Raw genomic sequence first — 17,199 nt, 5'->3', positions numbered from 1 at the left:
ACCTTTATCTTTTTTGGAAGCCGTTTCTATTTTCAGCCTGTCCTACCTGCCCCTTGGAGCAAGGAATGCAGACTGCAGTCAGCCTCCAATCATCTGTTCCTGTGTTCTTGGGGCGGGAACCCAGGGCCCAGATTTCGATCTCCACAGAGGAAGCCCTTTCCACAGCCCCACCCGGCCATTGTGTCAGCTTGTTTCTGTGTGTGTGTGACTGTGTGTGTGTGTGTGTGTGTGTGAGAGAGAGAGAGAGAGAGAGAGAGAGAGAGAGAGAGAGAGAGAGAGACAGACAGACAGAGAGAGACAGAGAGACAGAGAGAGAGAGAGAGGGCAAGGGCCAGGAGGTGGGGAGGGGCAGTGGAGAACCGTGTCCTCCAAGTGGGTATAACATCTTGGTTCTTGTTTCTCCAGGTCCCAGTACCTCACTTCTCATCCCAACAGGAGTCAGTGCCTCCACTGAGGGGAACAGGGCCCCTCTCACCTTTAATTTGTTCTGTGATTAAAAAACTGGGTTCCCAGGGATGGAAATGTGTCATTAAAAACAACCAAGAGAGTGGAATGAGCCACAGCCCAGCCCTGGAGAAAGATGCAAGAACTGATCAAGAACTCTGGAGGTCTTCACCCACACACCCAAGTTCATTCTCTCATGCATGCTCTCTTTACGAAAAAACAAGACACTGAGAAGAAAATCCAGAAAGCTCATATGAAAATATTTAAACTCTATTTTTCTCAAAGTAAAAGGCTAAATCCTTTCTAATCCTCAACAAGGGCCCATACAATCTACCCTCCCTAATTTCTCCACTTAGCCACACTCCTTCTCAAGCCCTTTGTACTACCTATGCCCTCTGCTTGGAAATCTCTTTCCCAGAACATCTTCATGGACAATTCTTTCATCTCCTTCGAGTGGTTGAAGGATTCACTCTCCCAATGAGGCCACCCTCAAACACTCTAAAATTGTAATCCATAACTAGGGGTGTAGCATGTGCCTCTACTCCCAACTACTGTATTCATCTGAGTCAAGAGGACCACTTGAGCCCAGGAGTTTAAGGCTAGCCTGGGCAACATAGGGAGATGCTGTTACCAGCAGAGGAGGGTGAGGGAGGAAGGAAATATCTGAGAATATAGCTCAGTGGTTGAGCACCTGGCTAGCATGTGTAAGGCCACATGTTCAACCCATAAAACCATAAAATTGCAATCAACAGTCTCATACTACATACCTAGCCTCCCTTTTTCCCTATTGTAATTAAACTCTATAGCATCCATATTCTATGTTAACAGTGAATCATTGTCTCTCTCTTTCTCTCCTTTTTTTTTCTTTTTTTTTTTTTTTCCAGTACCAGGGACTGAACTCAGGATTTTGCACTTTCGAGGCAGGCACAGTGCCACTGAGCTAAATCCCCAGCCCTTATTGTCTTAGTTACTTTTCTCATTGCCAAGTCAAAATACCCAACATCCAAAGTTAAGGGAGGAAAGGTTTGTTTGGTTCACAGTTTGTAGAGGTTCTAGTCCATAGTCAGCTGGCTCCAAGGCAGGGACAAATGGCAGACAAGAATTCCAGAGGAGAAACAGTTCATGGTGGGCAGAAGGTAGCAAAGCAAGCAAAAGGCCTTATTAACTTTTTTCTGCCCCTTTTATACTCTGTCTAGGCTACCGAGATTAGGGTGGTGCCACACCAGTCAGTGAACTGATTAGTAATTACACACCCTTGATCCCAGCATCATGCACTTTAGATCCAGCCACCTCTAAAAAAGCCCCCCTATGACTGCATGAAGCTTTGGGGAGACATCTAGACATAAACCATAACAAATATCTTTTCACATTAGAAAGTAAGCATCCTGGAAGTAAGATCTTTACCTGTGCTTTATCGGTTCACTGATGTATCACAAAGTTCTGGAACAGGGTTAGGCACATAACAGGTGCTCAACAGGAACTGAGGATGTTGCTCAGTTCTAGAGTATGTGCTTTGCATAGTTGAGCTCCTGGATCAATGCCCAGCATGACAAGAGAAGGAAATGAAAGGGGAGAGAAGGTAAGGGGAGAGGAGAAAAAAAAGGTGCTTACTATTTGATGAATTGACTCAAATAAAATCCTCCCCACAGCCAACCACTACTCTTACTCTCCTTTTCTATAGTCTATTTCCATTAATTATGATGATCCCACCAGTTTCTCATCCCTCATACACACACACACACACACACACGCATGCACACATAACCCAAGACCAAGGATCCAACCTCAATATCAAAATCCTCACCTCTAGATTTTTGGGGGTGACTGTGGAGAGAAAATCTTCTGTCCAAGAGTCTCAGAGACCCGTAAAGAAAGCTAGCCATATGGGGCTGGAGATTTAGCTCAGTGGTTCTGTCGCCTGCCTTGCAAGCGCAAGGACCTGAGTTTGATCCCCCGTACCAAAAAGAAAGAAAGAAAGCTAGACACAGATGTACAGCCAAGCAATCCTGTTTTGCTTGGCTGAAATGAGAGTAAAATGAGAGTGCCCTTATTAGTTTTGCTAGTTATAAAAACAACATCAGAGCTGGGATGTAATTCAATGGTACAACACTTGCCTAGCATGTAAATCTCAGAACTGCAAAAATAAACAAACCAAGAATAAAGAGGATAAAAGCCCCTCACAGATGGGCCAGACAGCCCCTAGACCTTTACCTGTCCTCTCTGTCTAGTCTGAGCTTATCTTCTTTTTTCTCCTCCCTCTAGCCTCACCCCCAGGCAGACCCACTTGGAGGCTTTTCAACCACTTGTCTGTTGGTTTAAAATTTCCCCCATATCCAAGGGATAGGAGAGCATTTTGGGGTAACTGAAGTTCCCTGGAGCTACACCAAGAATATTCTAATATTCCTAACAAAGCAGTTCCATTGGGCCCATTTCTCAAGGCAACTGCAAAGATGAAAATAATGACTTTTCAGATGTATGAAAATCACCGTTGCACCAGATGTGGTGGCACACATCTATGATCCCAGCACTCAGGAGGCTGAAGAAGGAGGATCACAGCGAGTTTGAGGCCAGCCTGGGCTCAATAGTGAGTTCAAGACCAACCTGAACTACACAGTGAGACCCTGTTTCAAAAACCAAAAAAAGAAAAGAAAATTACCATCTATTTATTTTCACCCCATCTTATTCCAAAAAGATACTGAACTCTGAAATAGTATCATGTGATGATATTTATAGGATTTTTTGCACAAGTATTTTATTTCTTGTATAAATGTTTTTGCAAATATGAGAGTTTGGTGTAACAATCCATTCTTCTACCACTCCACAAAGCAAAAGGTTTCTATTTTTCCATATTCCAAAGTTAGCATCTTAATTTCAAGTCTGCATTTTACTTTCTTATCATTGGTTTATATCCATTTTTCATGTTGTTATATGGTCTTTGAAACTGTCCCTTTTCCTGGAATATAATATTACATGGATCAGATTTTGCCATCCTAGCAGTAGCTAGCCTGGTCTTCTAAGACACTCTCCATTCCCCACCCCAACTGGATATGGCTCTGGCCCTCTGCCTCAGAACTGGTCAATCATAGTACAGTGAGTCCCTGATTTACAAACAAGCTCCAATCCAGGAGAGTTGTGTCTATGTCAGATTCATTTGTAGCTGACAGCGTGACTCTTATAGAGTACATCTGTGAGAGTTTGCAACTCAAATATGTGTAAGCCAAGGACTTACTATACTCTACTCCACTGGCCCCACAAACTGCCCAGAAAGAAACAAGTCAGGACAGCCTCCTGGGAAAAGAGAAGTTTCTGGGCCTCCTGGGAAAAGAGATACATTCTTCCAGGCTCACAAGGCAGGAACAATGTAAAGTAAATGCCCTCGTAAATCTGGAGCCGTTTGTGCTTTGCTTCCTTTCCCCATAATTGGAGAAAAATACTGCACTCAATAGGGGAAAAAATGAACTGCAGACCTGAGAGAAGCAGAGCCAAGGATGCAGGAGCCCAGCAACATCATCTGAACTTCCCAGATTCTTGAACCACTATGTTGCCTTTTGTGCCTGAGCCTGTTACATTTCATTCACTAGCAGTTAATATGGGTGACTAGGTGCTGCCAAGAGCTGTAGTGCTAAGGGCCAAGGAGCCACTGGTGCTCAAAGCCCAGAGCTACTAACAGAGCTGCACTTTGCCGACTCCTGATTTCCACCTGAATTGAGCAAAAGAACCCTCAGCTGCTTGGCCACAAGAGTGCTGGGATCAAACCTAGGCCATCACATATGCTAGGCAAGCACTCTACCACTAGAGCTACAGCCCTAGCCCCTTAATGTAGCAATAAATAACCAAAAAGTGATCTTTCCACTGGGGATCCCAAGCTGGTACAACACAAGCCTAGAGCTGCTGGTGACCATCAATGAGGTGGCCTGAGGATAAAACCAATAGAGGAGAAAGGTGGAGAGACACAGCTTTGAGTGCTGGATCCTGTCAGCCTGAAGTCGGTTCTGTGTCTGGAGTTTTCTGTTGTGGAGTCAATTAGGCCACTTTTTGTAAGCTTGTTTGAGTTCAGTTCCTGTCACAAAAACAACAACAAAATGTCCCTTACAAGGAGAGTTTGTGATGAAGGAAATGTTGAGTCCAACTGGCCTCTGGTAGGGCCAGGACCTTGAGGTCCAGTAAAGTTCTTCCTAGTTCACAGAACACCTGGGTGGTAAGGAAGGGGAAGGTAAAGAAAAGGTGCCTGCTCTGGTATTCCACACATTCTGATCTTGGTGAGGACAGAAACAGGATTCTGCAGAACAACCACCAGATGGAGTCTGAGTACTTCAGGTGCAGGTTCTGGCAGACAAAATGGAACCATCAGCGTCTACACCACCCAGATAGAGGTGTGAAAGTCACACCCGAGTACCCTCCCTCTCTGTGGTAACCACTTTCCCAGAGGTCTGAGGTCATTTATGCTCCCCTCCAACTCCTCTCAAATCTGTCAGAGGACATTCACACCCATGAAAATATAACAGTTTAAAATAATCAGGTCAGCATGATATTGGTCCAAAACTAGACTCATAGATTAATGGAACAGAAGAAAGAGATTGGTAAAAGTTCTGCACAAAACAGTCAATTGATTTTTTTTTCCTCTTTGAAACAGAGTATCAAGGCTGAGCGTGCTGGCACATGGCTATAATCCTTGTACCATGGAGGCTGAGGCATGAGGTTCACCTCGAGTTTGAGGACAGCCTCAGCTACATAGTAAGTTCAAGGCCAGCCTGGAATACATACCAAGACCCTGTCCATAAAAAAAAGTCAAGCACAAGGACCCCGAGTTCTATCCCTGGTACCAAAAAAAAGAAAAAGAAAAAGAAAGGAAGAAAGAGAAAGAGAGAAAAAAGAAAGAGAGAGAAAAAGAAAGAAGGAAGGAAGGAAGGAAGGAAGGAAGGAAGGAAGGAAAAGAAAGGAAAAGAAAAAAGAAAAGAAAAGAAAAAAGAGAAAGAAAATCACTATTACGTGCAGGCTGGTTCTAAAACACATAGGCTCAAGTGATCCTCCCACCTAAGACTCAGTTGAGGTTTGTTTGGTACTGGGGATCAAACTCGGGATCTTGCAAATGTGAGGCAGGCGGTGGAACCACTGAGCTAAATCCCAGGCCCATGTTTTGTGTTGTTTTTGAGATAGGGTCTTGTTATGCAGTTCAGACTGGTTTTGAACTCACTATGTAGCCCAGGCTGGCCTCGAACTTGCAGTGATCCTCCTGTCCCAGCCTTCCGAGTGCTGGGATTACAGGCATGTGCCACCATGCCTGGCTCAGACTAAATTGATTTTTTTGTTGTTGTTGTTGTTGTTTTTGTTTTATACTGGGGATCAAGCAAAAGAACACTCAGCTGGCCACAGTTGATTTTTGACAAAAGACCACAGGCACTTCGCTGGAGAAAGGATAATTTTTAAAATAAATTGTACTGAGTCTTGTAATCTCAGCACTTGGGAGGCTGAGGAAGAAGGATCACCAGTGAGTTCAAGGCCAGTTTGGGCTATGTAGTAAATTCAAGGCCAGCCTGAATTACATAGCAAGACCAGTCTCAAAAAACGAACAAATAGGGCTGGGGGATTTAGCTCAGTGGTTTGGCCACCTGCTGCGCAAGCACAAGGACGATCCTGGTACCAAAAAAACCCCAACAAATAAGCAAGCAAAAAATTGTGCTGGGCGGGGAGTGGGGGTTAACAACTGTAATCCCAGGTACACAGGAGACTGAGGCAAGAAGATAGAAAGTTAGAAGCCAGCCCAGAAAAGTTACTGAGACTGAAAACTAACTTTGAGACTCTGTCTCGAAATAAAAATAAAAAGGCCTTGGGGTATACCTTAATGCTCTCTGGGTTTGATCCTCATACCATAAATGAATGAATGAATGAATGAATAAACAAAGCTGGTACAATTAGACAACCATAAGCAAAGGAAGACAGAAAGAGAAAAGACTAGAGGAAGGGAAGGGAAAGAGGATAAAAAAGAAATAAGGTATGTCATGTACATGAACCAACTCCCCATGAGGAATGTAATCATTACGTACTGCAAATGTGCCTCGGCCAGCATGGCTGAAGGGTTCAAAGAGTGAGAAAGGAAGGTGGGAGACTAAGAAAGACAAAGAGATCTATAGGTGGGGCCAGGTGGGGCTCTAACTCCTGATGGGAGAAAAAGACCCCAGGCAAATGGCAGTGTGTTTATTTATAGTGGTAGAGGTAAAGGAAGTTTAGAGGGAGGTAAAAAGGAATGGTCTGTAACCCGGGCCAGGAGAATAGCTAAAGTCTGTAGGACATCATGTGTGATGTTTTTTGGCAAATGGGTGGGAAGGCATATAGTCCTCTTCTCCTCGAGGGCTTGTTTTACCATGCCCTCTTGTTGCTTGTTTTCTTCCTTTGGGGCCCTGTCTCCTCTGCAGGAGGAAGTGAACAAAATGTTTGGTTTTTGTTTTACGAGGGCCCCTGCCCCATCTGTGGGAAGTGGTGAGTTAGGCCTGGCCATAGTGATGTACAGTGCAGCGCGCTCAGCATCTCTCCCTGTTCTGTTTTGTAGTTGTAGCTTGTGATGACGTTTTGTTGTGTGTGTGTTTGTGTGTGTGTGTGTGTGTGTATGAATACTATTGTATTTATTTTCCCTATAACTTCAACATTTTTGCCTCATAAGAGCAGAGCAAAGTTTAGAACTGGATCATTTGGCCCTTTCTCTTCTTGTCTCCTCACAGTTCAAAATGCTTGCATCTCTTAATGGCCAGCATCCTCTTCAGTCTGGAGTTGGCTCCACACACTCAAGCCTCAGTACAATCTTCTTCGTGGTTTTAGCCTTCCAGAAAATTGGTTTTGTCTGCCCACTGTAGCCACTCTGCTTCCAATCATAGTGCCTCTTTCCTTGGGCATACAGGGAATCCTTCCCCCCCCGTCTTTCTTTCTCTCTCTCTCTCTCTCTCTCTCTCTCTCTCTCTCTCTCTCTCTCTCTCTCTCTCTCTCTCTCTCCTTCCTTCCTTTCTTTCTTTCTCTCTCTCTCTCTTTATTTTTTGGGAATCAGCTTGCTGTGCAAGCTCAAGGACCCAAGTTTGATTTCCAGTACCAAAAGAAATAATAATAGTAATATTGGAAAAAACTATTTGAGCCCTTTTTTTTTTTTTTTGCAGTAACTGGGAATTGAACTCAGGATTTTGCTCTTGCCAGGTAGGCAAGGTACCAAAATATTTTAAAGACTGGTTGAGTTTGTATAAATTTTATTATGGTTTTATCTAATGACCCACAACATGGTTAGCTATTAGTATATCTGGAAATTATCGGAAGGGGTTAGCAATTGGAGCTTTTTTTTTTTTTTTTTTTTTTTTTTTTAGGACCTTGTGCTTTTGAGGCAGGCAGCAGCACCACTAAGCTAAATCCCTGGCCCCTGTTTTTTACTTTTTTATTTTTTGGTACTGGAGATCGAACTCGGGTCCTTGCGCTTGGGAGGCAGGCGCCAGAACCACTGAGCTAAATCCCCGGCCCTTTTTTTTATTTTATATATCTTTAGTTATGTTTTTTTATTAGGTGTTTAAAACCAAGTTTTAGTGAGACCTATATTAAATAAAATTAACCTCTTGTTATCTATCAAGGTTAATTAGGTTTCCTCAGGCAATATCTTGGAACCATGTATAGAGCCTCTCAGCTCCTGTCAGTGTTAGCCATCAGGATTTGTTTTAGCCTTGTTTGACCATGTTGGGTTTTTTTAACAAATAGACAAAAAAAAGATAGCCCTTTTCTCAGTGAGGCCTTGTTTCACCACACCCTCTTGTCACCTGTTTTCTTCCTGTGGGGCCCTGTCTCATCCACAAAAAAAATATGTGTGTGTGTGTGTGTGTGTGTGTGTGTGTGTTTTCTTTTATGCGGGGCCCTGCCTCATCCACAAAAAGAAAAGGCAAGTTAGGCCTGATCATAATGATCTACAACACAGGGCTCTCAACACAAATGGTCAGTAAGAAAAAAGAAAAAAAGAGGGGCCAGGGATTTAGCTCAGTGATTCCACCACCTGCCTCAAAAGCACAAGTTCCCAAGTGCAATCCCCAGTAGCAAAAAAAAAAAAGAAGAAGAAGAAGAAGCTAGATACAGAGTCAGGCATAGTGGTACATGCCTGTAATCCCCAAAAACCAAGACTGATGGAGGATTCTAAAGTCAAACCCAGTTTAGGCAACTTGGTGATTTAGTGAGACACTGTGTCAAAATAAAAAAAATGTAAAAGGGCTAGGGATATAGCTCAGTGCCAAGGGCCCTTAGGTTCAATCCCTAGCAAAACAAACAAACAAACAGGAAGGCATGGTGGCACACTCCTATAATCCCAGCATTTAGGAGGCTGAGACAAGAGGATACATAGTGAGTTTTCTGCCAGTTGAACTAAATAGAGACCCTGTCTTAAAAATAAAAAAAAAGAAGAAGGAAATGAAAGAAGAAAAGAAACTAGACATAGACCTTCCACATCATCCATAAAATTTAACTCAAGATGTAATCCTAGTAATTGGGAGGCTGAGACAAGAGGATCACTGTGAATTTGAGGCCAGCTTGGGATACTATTGAGTTCAAAGAAGATACATAAATGTCAAATAAGCTTACAAAACAATGTTGTAAGCCAGGCATGGTGGCACATGCCTGTAATCCTAGCACTCGGGAGGCTGAGGCAGAAGAATCGCTGGGAATTTGAGGCCAGCCTGGGCTACATAGTGAGACTCTCTCAAAAAACCAAATAAATAAATAAGCAAAAAATTGAAAACAAAAAAATGACTATACTAAATGCTGGTAAAGATAAGGGGAACAAGAACTCTCATTCATTTCCAGTGGAAATGTAAAATCTTACAGTCACTTTGGAAGACAGTGACCATTTCTTACAAAGCAGAACATAGCATAGTGGGGGCCTGTCCACCCCAAATATAGTGCTAACACTGATGGGTGCTCCTGCCCCCCCCCACTACTGACCAGAGGATCTTTGAGGCCCTGGAGCTTTTGCAGCCTGGGGTGGAACCATGCCCTCCTCTCCTTTCACTGCTCTGCCCCAACATCCAGTGGAGAGAATGAAGCAGGGGTCCCTGGGGACGGCTGAGCTCCCCATCTAAAAAGGGAGGCCAGCCTTGACAAAGGTGTTTCCTACGCCCACAAGGTACAGGGTGGTAGCCCATAGCCATCACTGCCATCTTTTTTTTTTTTTTATCACTGCCATCTTAATAAAGATTCTGTAATTAAAAACAAACAAACAGGGCCAGGGATTTAGCTCAGGGGTTCCAGCGCCTGCCTCGAAAGCACAAGTTACCAGTTCATCCCTGGTACCAAAAAAACCAAAACAAACAAAATAAACCCAAACAAACATGGCCTGATCATACAATCCAGCAATTGTACCCCCAGGTGTTTACAGTTGTAGGGACCCTGTAGGTAGGGAAAAGATAGGATGAAGGCATCATTGAGATCTATTAAAAACTAACAGAGAATCCATCTAAAGGCATCTTTTACCTCTGCAACTAAACTCCAGCAATTAGAAAGGCAAAGGCAGCCAGGGATTTAGCTCAGTGGTTTCGCCTCCTGCTGCACAAGTGCAAGGACCCGAGTTCAATCCCCCTGACCAAAAAAAAAAAAGGCAAAGAAAGAGGAAGAAACAAGGCCTGGGAAGGTTACAGGTAGTGAGATTAACTATTGAGGACTCTGGCTGAGAGTCTTGATCTCCTGCAAAGCAATACAATGCAACGCAAAGGAAAGACTTTGAAATAAGACTTAAACAGAAAGTGGGGAACTGGGATGGACCACACCAAGCATGTGGTAAAGACCCCAAGCAACCAGGACCATCAGTATTTATTGATTACACAAGCATGGGTAAGAATAGGGTAAGGGGATAGGTGTGGCATCCAGTGATATCAGCTGACACAGGCAAGGCTTTTAAAAGGGGGATAAGGCATTCTTGCAAAAGGAGCAGAACAGACCAAAGGTAGATCATGGTTAACTAGTAAGCTACCAAAACAATAAAGGGAGGGGTAGCTCTAGGAATAGAAGGTGATTTGGAGCCACACAGTCCTCTACCATGATGTTATCTCATTTAGGAGCCCTGAAGCTTCACAGATCAGGATTTAGATCTTCACAGCAGCCATTGGCGGGGAAGTTGTACTAGCCTGCATGCCATTCAACATGCTCCTGTGAGTCATGTAGGCTTCGGTCCAGCTGCAAGTACATTGTAGCCAATTATGGGGGGCAGGATGCCTACTCCATACTACAGCCTGCTCTAAGCCTGGCGGTGGCGGGGCGTGGGGGGGGGCTGCCACAATTAAAGTAAGAATTGTGCCTGGGGATGGTGGTGTGGACCTGTAATCCTAGCACTCAGGAAGCTGAGGCAGGAGGATCGCCATGGGTTCAAGACCACCCTGAACTACATGGGAGACCCTGTCTCAACAATAACAACAAACATAAGAATCACACACTTCCCCTTCACTTAATCCTTAAACCTAAACTCCCTTTCCATAAGGACCTGTACTCTTATCCACCAGAGGACAGGGAAAAGTCATATGGCCAGAAGGAATCCAAGGTTAGGATCAAAGACATCCAGGAGCCAATCATATTCCAGGAGCCTATGTAGGAAGAAGGAGCCCAATAAAAGAAACCACAGACAAACATCCGGGAGTATTGAGAGTATTCACTTTCAATGTTCCCTACTCATCCAGAGTGGCTGCTTGTCACGGGTTGGGTCTGAGGGTCCCCAAGGATGAAATAAGGAATTTAACTCACCCCTTTAAATTAATTACACAAGTTTGCTGACTCTTGTGGCAGAAAAAGAATTTTCAGGACACATCAGTAAGACGTGTGTGAAGGATTTATTAGAGGAAATACAGGATGCACTCAAGAGCAGAGTGTGGATGCTCAGAGAAATGAGACACAATACCGTTGGGAACTGAGGATCTTTTATATGTTTTGGGAGGTAGAAATCTGTGGAATTCAATAATCTATAGTTTTAGTGCCGGGGATTTAGCTCAGTGGCTCCGCCGCCTGCCTCAAAAGAGCAAGGACTGGAGTTCAATCCCTGGTACCAAAAAAAAAAAAAAAAATCTATAGTTTTAGTCTCATCTCAATTTTAGTCTTAGAGGGTGGGAGAGGATGGCCCACCCTTAGTGAGCTATTCCTATGGGAAATGCCAAAAAGATGGTCCCTATATGGGTGCAAGAGGACCATTTGGAAGTAAAAGGGAATGGGCAGACCAGTTTTCAGCTGAAAGGGAGTTGCCCAAATTTGCTGTTTGTGGAGAAGGAAAAAAAAGTAAATAAACCAGGCTTGTGTTCTGAAGCTGCAGTTTTTCTTTCAAGTACAATTTTTTAAATTTTGATTTAAAATTTTTTTAAATTTTGATTTCCTTTCTATCTAATTTCTTCTACCCTACCTCAATCTCTCTCTTACCCCCTTTGTCCAGCTTCAAATAAATCGTCATCTTTTATTTTAAACTCTGCTTCTTTAATTCCTTACTGACACTGGGTTTATGATTGCTGGGAGCTATTTTTCAGCAGAGCAGTGGCTTGCTGTCCATCCCTGGACATTACCCAATCAATGTGAAAACATATCTAGGAGGTAGGGGTGTGGCTAATGGAAGACTGTCGGGGGTTGATCAGACCCCCCAAATACCTATAGGAAGGATGACAGGGAATAAAAGAAAGAGACAGAGACAATATTCATGGTACAAGAGGGACAAGGAGAAGCCTGATTCTAGTGGACAGACTTGATGAACTCTGAGATGGACCCACTTTTATTATTCAGCAAGAAGCTCAGAGGAGGGAGTAGTGTACTTTTCCAGGAGCAGTGACTGCAGTGAGATTAGGGTAGCAAGATAGGGCACAAGTTTAGCATTTCAAAGGGAACAAGTTAAAGTCCTTCTCCATAGCTAGATGCCTGCATTTTGTATTGCCCTCAGCAGATGCTATCTTGCCTGAGGAGCACTGTGATTATTGCTTTCCCACACAGCCCCGAAGTAAGTAACCTTTTACATATTTCTCTGTTCCTGAGGCAAGTCACTGGGCCTTGGGACTGTGGGGCCTATGGCCTGGACCCCACCAATCAATATATATCATGGCTGGTCCCCAACAGAAGACCATGTGCTTAGCATGTGCAAGGCCCTGGGTTCAATCACTAGCACCAAAAAAATGTCTATACCATAACCTGTATGCAAATATTCATAAAAACTTTATTTATACTCCCATAAAACTAGAACCAACCAAGATGTCTTTCAATAAATGAATGAACAGGGCTGAGGATTTAGCTCAGTGGTTCCACTGCCTACCATGCAAGTGCAAGGACCTGAGTTCAATCCCCAGTACCAAAAAAAAAGAATGCATAAACAAATGGTGGTTCATCCATACAGGAAATATTATTTTTGAAGAAAATAAATGAGTCATTAAGCCATAAAAAGACATGGATGTAGGGCTGGGGATTTAGCTCAGTGGTGGTTTTGCCGCCGGCTGCACAAGCACAAGGACTGGAGTTCGATCCCCGGTACCAAAAAAAAAAAAAAAGAAAAAGAAATCCATGAATTATTCACGTTCAAATACTCCCTACCCATAGGAAGTAGTTGTCCGCCTTGTCCCCTCTTTTTCTCTTTCCCCACCTTCAAATTCCCTTCCTTTATTTTAAACTGCTTCTTTAATTCTTTTACTGACACTGGATTTAGGATCTCCTGGACCTGTATGTTCCAGCAGAGCAGCAGCATGACGTGGCAGAACTGTGACTTGTTATCCACCCCCGGATGTTACAGTGTGGCATAGCGCGGGATGGTATACAACCCTCCCTAGATGTTACAAGATTAGGGATAGTGGGGCTGGGGATTTAGCTCAGTGGTTCCGCTGCCTGCCCCGAAAGCTCAAGGACCTGAGTTCGAGCCCCAGTACAAAAAAAAAAAAATTAGGGATAGTGGATAATCCCCACCCACCAGTACTGTTACTCCAGCTGGGTCTGAGAGGTTTCTGAAGCTGAGATGAGGAACGTAATCCACCCTCTTGTAGAATAAGTTTGCAGGTACAATGATTCCTGTCATGCAAAAATTTTCAGGGTCTGTCAGGAAGAGGTTCAGGAAGGGTTTGTTAGAGATTTTAGGACACACTCGAAAACGGAGTGTGAGTACTCAGAAAAATGAAACACTACCGTTTGGAACTGAGAATATTTTTAATGCATTTTTGGTAGTGGAAATCTGTAGAGTTTGATAATCTTGGTTTGGTAGGTGGAAGAGGTTGGCCCACTCTCAGTAAGATAATGTCCATTCGTAGGGGAAATCCTAATTTGCAGGTGAAAATGTAGCCTATTCACAGAAAGAGAACCATTTAGGAGTAAAAAGGGAATAGCTGAATCCATTTACAGGTGAAAGGAAATTGCCCAAGCTTATTGTTTCCTGAGAGAAGAAAAAAAAATTAAACTGAGCTTGTGTCCTGGCATTGCAGTTTTCAATTTTTTTTTTTTTTTTTTGGTACCGGGGATCGAACTCGGGTCCTTGAGCTTGTGCAGCAGGCAGCAAAACCACTGAGCTAAATCCCCAGCCCAACAGTTTTCATTTTTTAAATTATGATTTTTCCACTAGGTATGGTGGCAAATGCCTGTAATTCCTAGGGAGGCTGAGGCAGGAAGACTGCAGTGAATTCAAGGCCAGCATAAACTACATAGTGAGACTCTGACCTAGAGAAACAACAATCAAATAAAATTATGATTTTCCTCCTCTCCATTTAAAAATTTTTTTTGGTACTGGGGATTGAACTCAGGACCTTGCGCTTGCAAGGCAGGCTGCGGAACCATTGAGCTAAATCCCTGGCTCCCCTCTCCTTTTGATATAGGAGAAATATAACTCCCAACTTGACAAATTTCAAATACACCAAATTCATGTCCCTCAAAATCTATGAATAAATTCCAAGGAACAACAGAGGTTAAGAATAAGAAAGATTTGACCAGGGATACAGCTCAGTGGTTTCACTGCCTGCTGTGCAAGGGCAAGGAGCAGAGTTCGATCCCTGGTACCAAAATAAAAGAATAAGAAAGATTGGGCCAGGGATTTAGCTCAGTGGTTCCACCACCTGCCTGGAAAGCACAAGGTCCCAATTTTGATCCCCGGTACCAAAAATAAATAAATAAAATAAAATAAGGAAGATTTATTGAGAGATAGCCCTGAGAGACAGGAGGGGTCCCAAAAGTAGGTTGCTCTTTGTCAGGGGTAATTTACACAGCAAAGTCACAATGTGGGTACAACTTGGGTTAAACTACAATCACCCTATAGAATTACAAGTATAGCTGCTTAGCGAATACTGATCCAATAGGGAAGCGAGTCATGTAGCAAGAGCATATGGAAAGAACAAAGGCACTTTTGGAAAGGAATGGGTCTAGATGCTCTGGTCACCCACTGGGTGACTGATAACTATCTGGACTTTACTGGACCAGGTGATACCAATCACAGTACAATCTCAAGTTATTGTTTATCCCTCAGGCAGTCATGTAGGTCTGGTCATTGCATCCTTATCTGGAGGCCTCTTTGAGTCCCTGAGTTCGATTCCCAGTATGAAAAAAAAAATTATCTTGAGGACTGGACTTCAGTGGCTGCGCCTCAGACACAGTTTTCATGTGTTCTTGTCTTTTGCACTGACTCTCTGAGAGCCTGTCCCTGTCTGACTGCCTGTTAATTTTTATCTAACTTAGCTGTCTATAATACTTTCTGCTTCTTCTTTAAAAATGTATTTCTTATTATCCTAACAGTACCACAAAAGAGAGAAAGAGAGACAAAGACAGAGAGGCTTGGGATGTAGCCCAGTGTTCCCTGGCTTCAATCTCCAGTGACAAATTCTGAAGAAAAAAGTCATCCTTTTCCCCATCAGGTGGGTCATTTGGGTTGCATCCTTGGAAATTTTCTGGCAAGCACCCTCCCAGGATGTGAGAAGCCCTATTACCTACTCTATTTAACCCTCCAACCCCCTGAGGCCACCCCTCCTGCTTCAGCATCCAGGGCTCCATGATCTAGCAGTTCACTGGTGTATGGAGGACTCAGACCTGGCCTCCACAGCAGCCAGTAACTCCCGGGGAGAATCCGGAAAATAAACAGTTGGTAGCCAAAATGAAAAAAAGTGGGTAAATGTATGAACAGGATTGAGATAGGAAGGCAGAACATGGCTAAAACTGGCTGGGAAAGGGGGCGTGACAAGATCCCAGAATATGTGCACAGAACAGTTCCCAAAGCCCTGCACATGGACTTCTCACAGGAACTCCAGCAGGTTTTCCATAGATGGCCTAGACCTGAGGTCAGCCTGAGGAGTAGGTGATACAAAAAGGACAGCCCACATTGAGTTTTTGCCACTAGGTTTGCTCTTCCTTGGTGACTCGCCTTTAGGCTGTAGGGTGTACTTCTTTTCCTATTTTTACTTGGCCCAAACTTGCTCTTCAGAGCCTGTTTCTTTTCCTACTAGTACAGTTAGAAACAAAGGAGCTGAGTGAGTCACTCCCTTCCCTCCACCCTGTGGTTATACATGCTTCTATTATCCTAAGAGAGATGAAAAATAACATCGCAAAAGTCTAAGAGATTGCAAGCTGTAGGCACCAGTGAGATTCAATGGGAGGCACCTAAGGCTAGAAGTGTCTGGCCTTTAAATGCTAAAAGCCTGAGTTACAAACACCCCCCCCCACACACACACACACACACACACTTTTCCCTTTTCCCAGTTTCTGCTGCTACCTTCCCCTGATCTTCAATAAACGTAGATACTTATATTGGGTATATGCTTGGCAGTTCTTTCCATGTCTTACACAGGAACCTGGACTATTACTGGCCCATTCAACTGTAACTCTACCTTTAATAAAACTTCGCTACAATTTGTGCTCCTCTGGACCAATTCTTTGCTCAGGATAGAAAGAACCTAGAAACCACCTCGAGAAAGAGACTCCAGCACCCCAAAACCCAGTAACAGGATGTGAGTTGCTTCCTGAGTCAGGAGGTGATGCAAGGTGAAGAGTAGTAACTTGGAGATCCCCAGAAGATAGAAAAAGGACATGTCAGGAAGCGGCACAGAGTTCTGACTTTTCAAGAAAGCTGATTATTGACCACTTAAGAAAAATCCGACACTTTTTCTGGAGTGTGTGCAACAGACACTATCGTTTTCATTTTGCAAGGGGCCTCTGAGATATTAACCAATTTGCCCAAAGTCATCCAGACAGTAAGCAGGAGGGGAGCCCTCGGCCTCTTCTTCCCGCCCCAGGTACCATCTCCTACCCCCCTCCTTTCTTTAAGCCTTTTCTCTCAACTCCTTCCCAGCTAGTTTCTCAGTCTCTTTTCTCGGAAGTTGGTTTTTTTTTGGTTTTGGGGGGGGGGGTTTGGTACTGGGGATTGAACTCGGGTCCTTGCACTTGCGTAGGAGGCGGCGAAACCACTGAGCTAAATCCCCAACCCTCGGAAGTTTTTCCGGGGTTAACTAGAATCGTGAGAAAGAACGAGTCCAGATAATTAGGGTTTCTCACTCACTACTTGTGGGCTCTCTGTAACCCACGCCTGATTGTAGAGGGAATCAAACTCCCTGCCCTGCCTTCTTCTCCACGCGGCTGTGAGGATCAAAAGAGCTTTAAGAATTGGATGAGGTTCCTTCGCTGACCTTCAGGCTTCCGTCCCTGGCGCCCTCGGTTTGCCACATGCTGGCGCAGGAACCTACACACGTTTCATTCGGCCTCGGGAGAAAGGGCCAACAGGGCAGGTGTGTCCGTCTCTCCTGGGCGGGGCTGTAGCTTCCGGGCCCTCCCTGGGCC

General features: G+C 44.0%; 1 protein-coding gene across 3 annotated transcripts in view; it reads right to left on the bottom strand.

Moving 5' to 3' along the window:
* Arhgef15 (Rho guanine nucleotide exchange factor 15) overlaps positions 1 to 17,143 on the bottom strand; it is a 29,726-nt gene extending 12,583 nt beyond the window's left edge. For 2 of the 3 annotated variants that reach the window (XM_004857494.3, XM_087191801.1), the window contains exon 1: positions 3 to 152. The gene's annotated coding sequence lies outside the window, so the exon portion shown is untranslated. Of the gene's footprint in view, positions 1 to 2; positions 153 to 1,848; positions 1,974 to 17,048 lie in introns of those variants that run through there. The other variant, XM_021238499.2, reaches the window with a different exon arrangement.
* Positions 17,144 to 17,199: the final 56 nt, after the last annotated feature.

The sequence above is a fragment of the Heterocephalus glaber genome, unplaced genomic scaffold, assembly GCF_053883595.1.
Source record: "Heterocephalus glaber isolate CG9 unplaced genomic scaffold, H.glaber_assembly_v1.0 deba00001564, whole genome shotgun sequence".
Taxonomy (NCBI): Eukaryota; Metazoa; Chordata; class Mammalia; order Rodentia; family Bathyergidae; genus Heterocephalus; species Heterocephalus glaber.
Note: the sequence above shows the minus strand (reverse complement) of the source record. Positions and strands in the feature narration are given on the sequence as shown.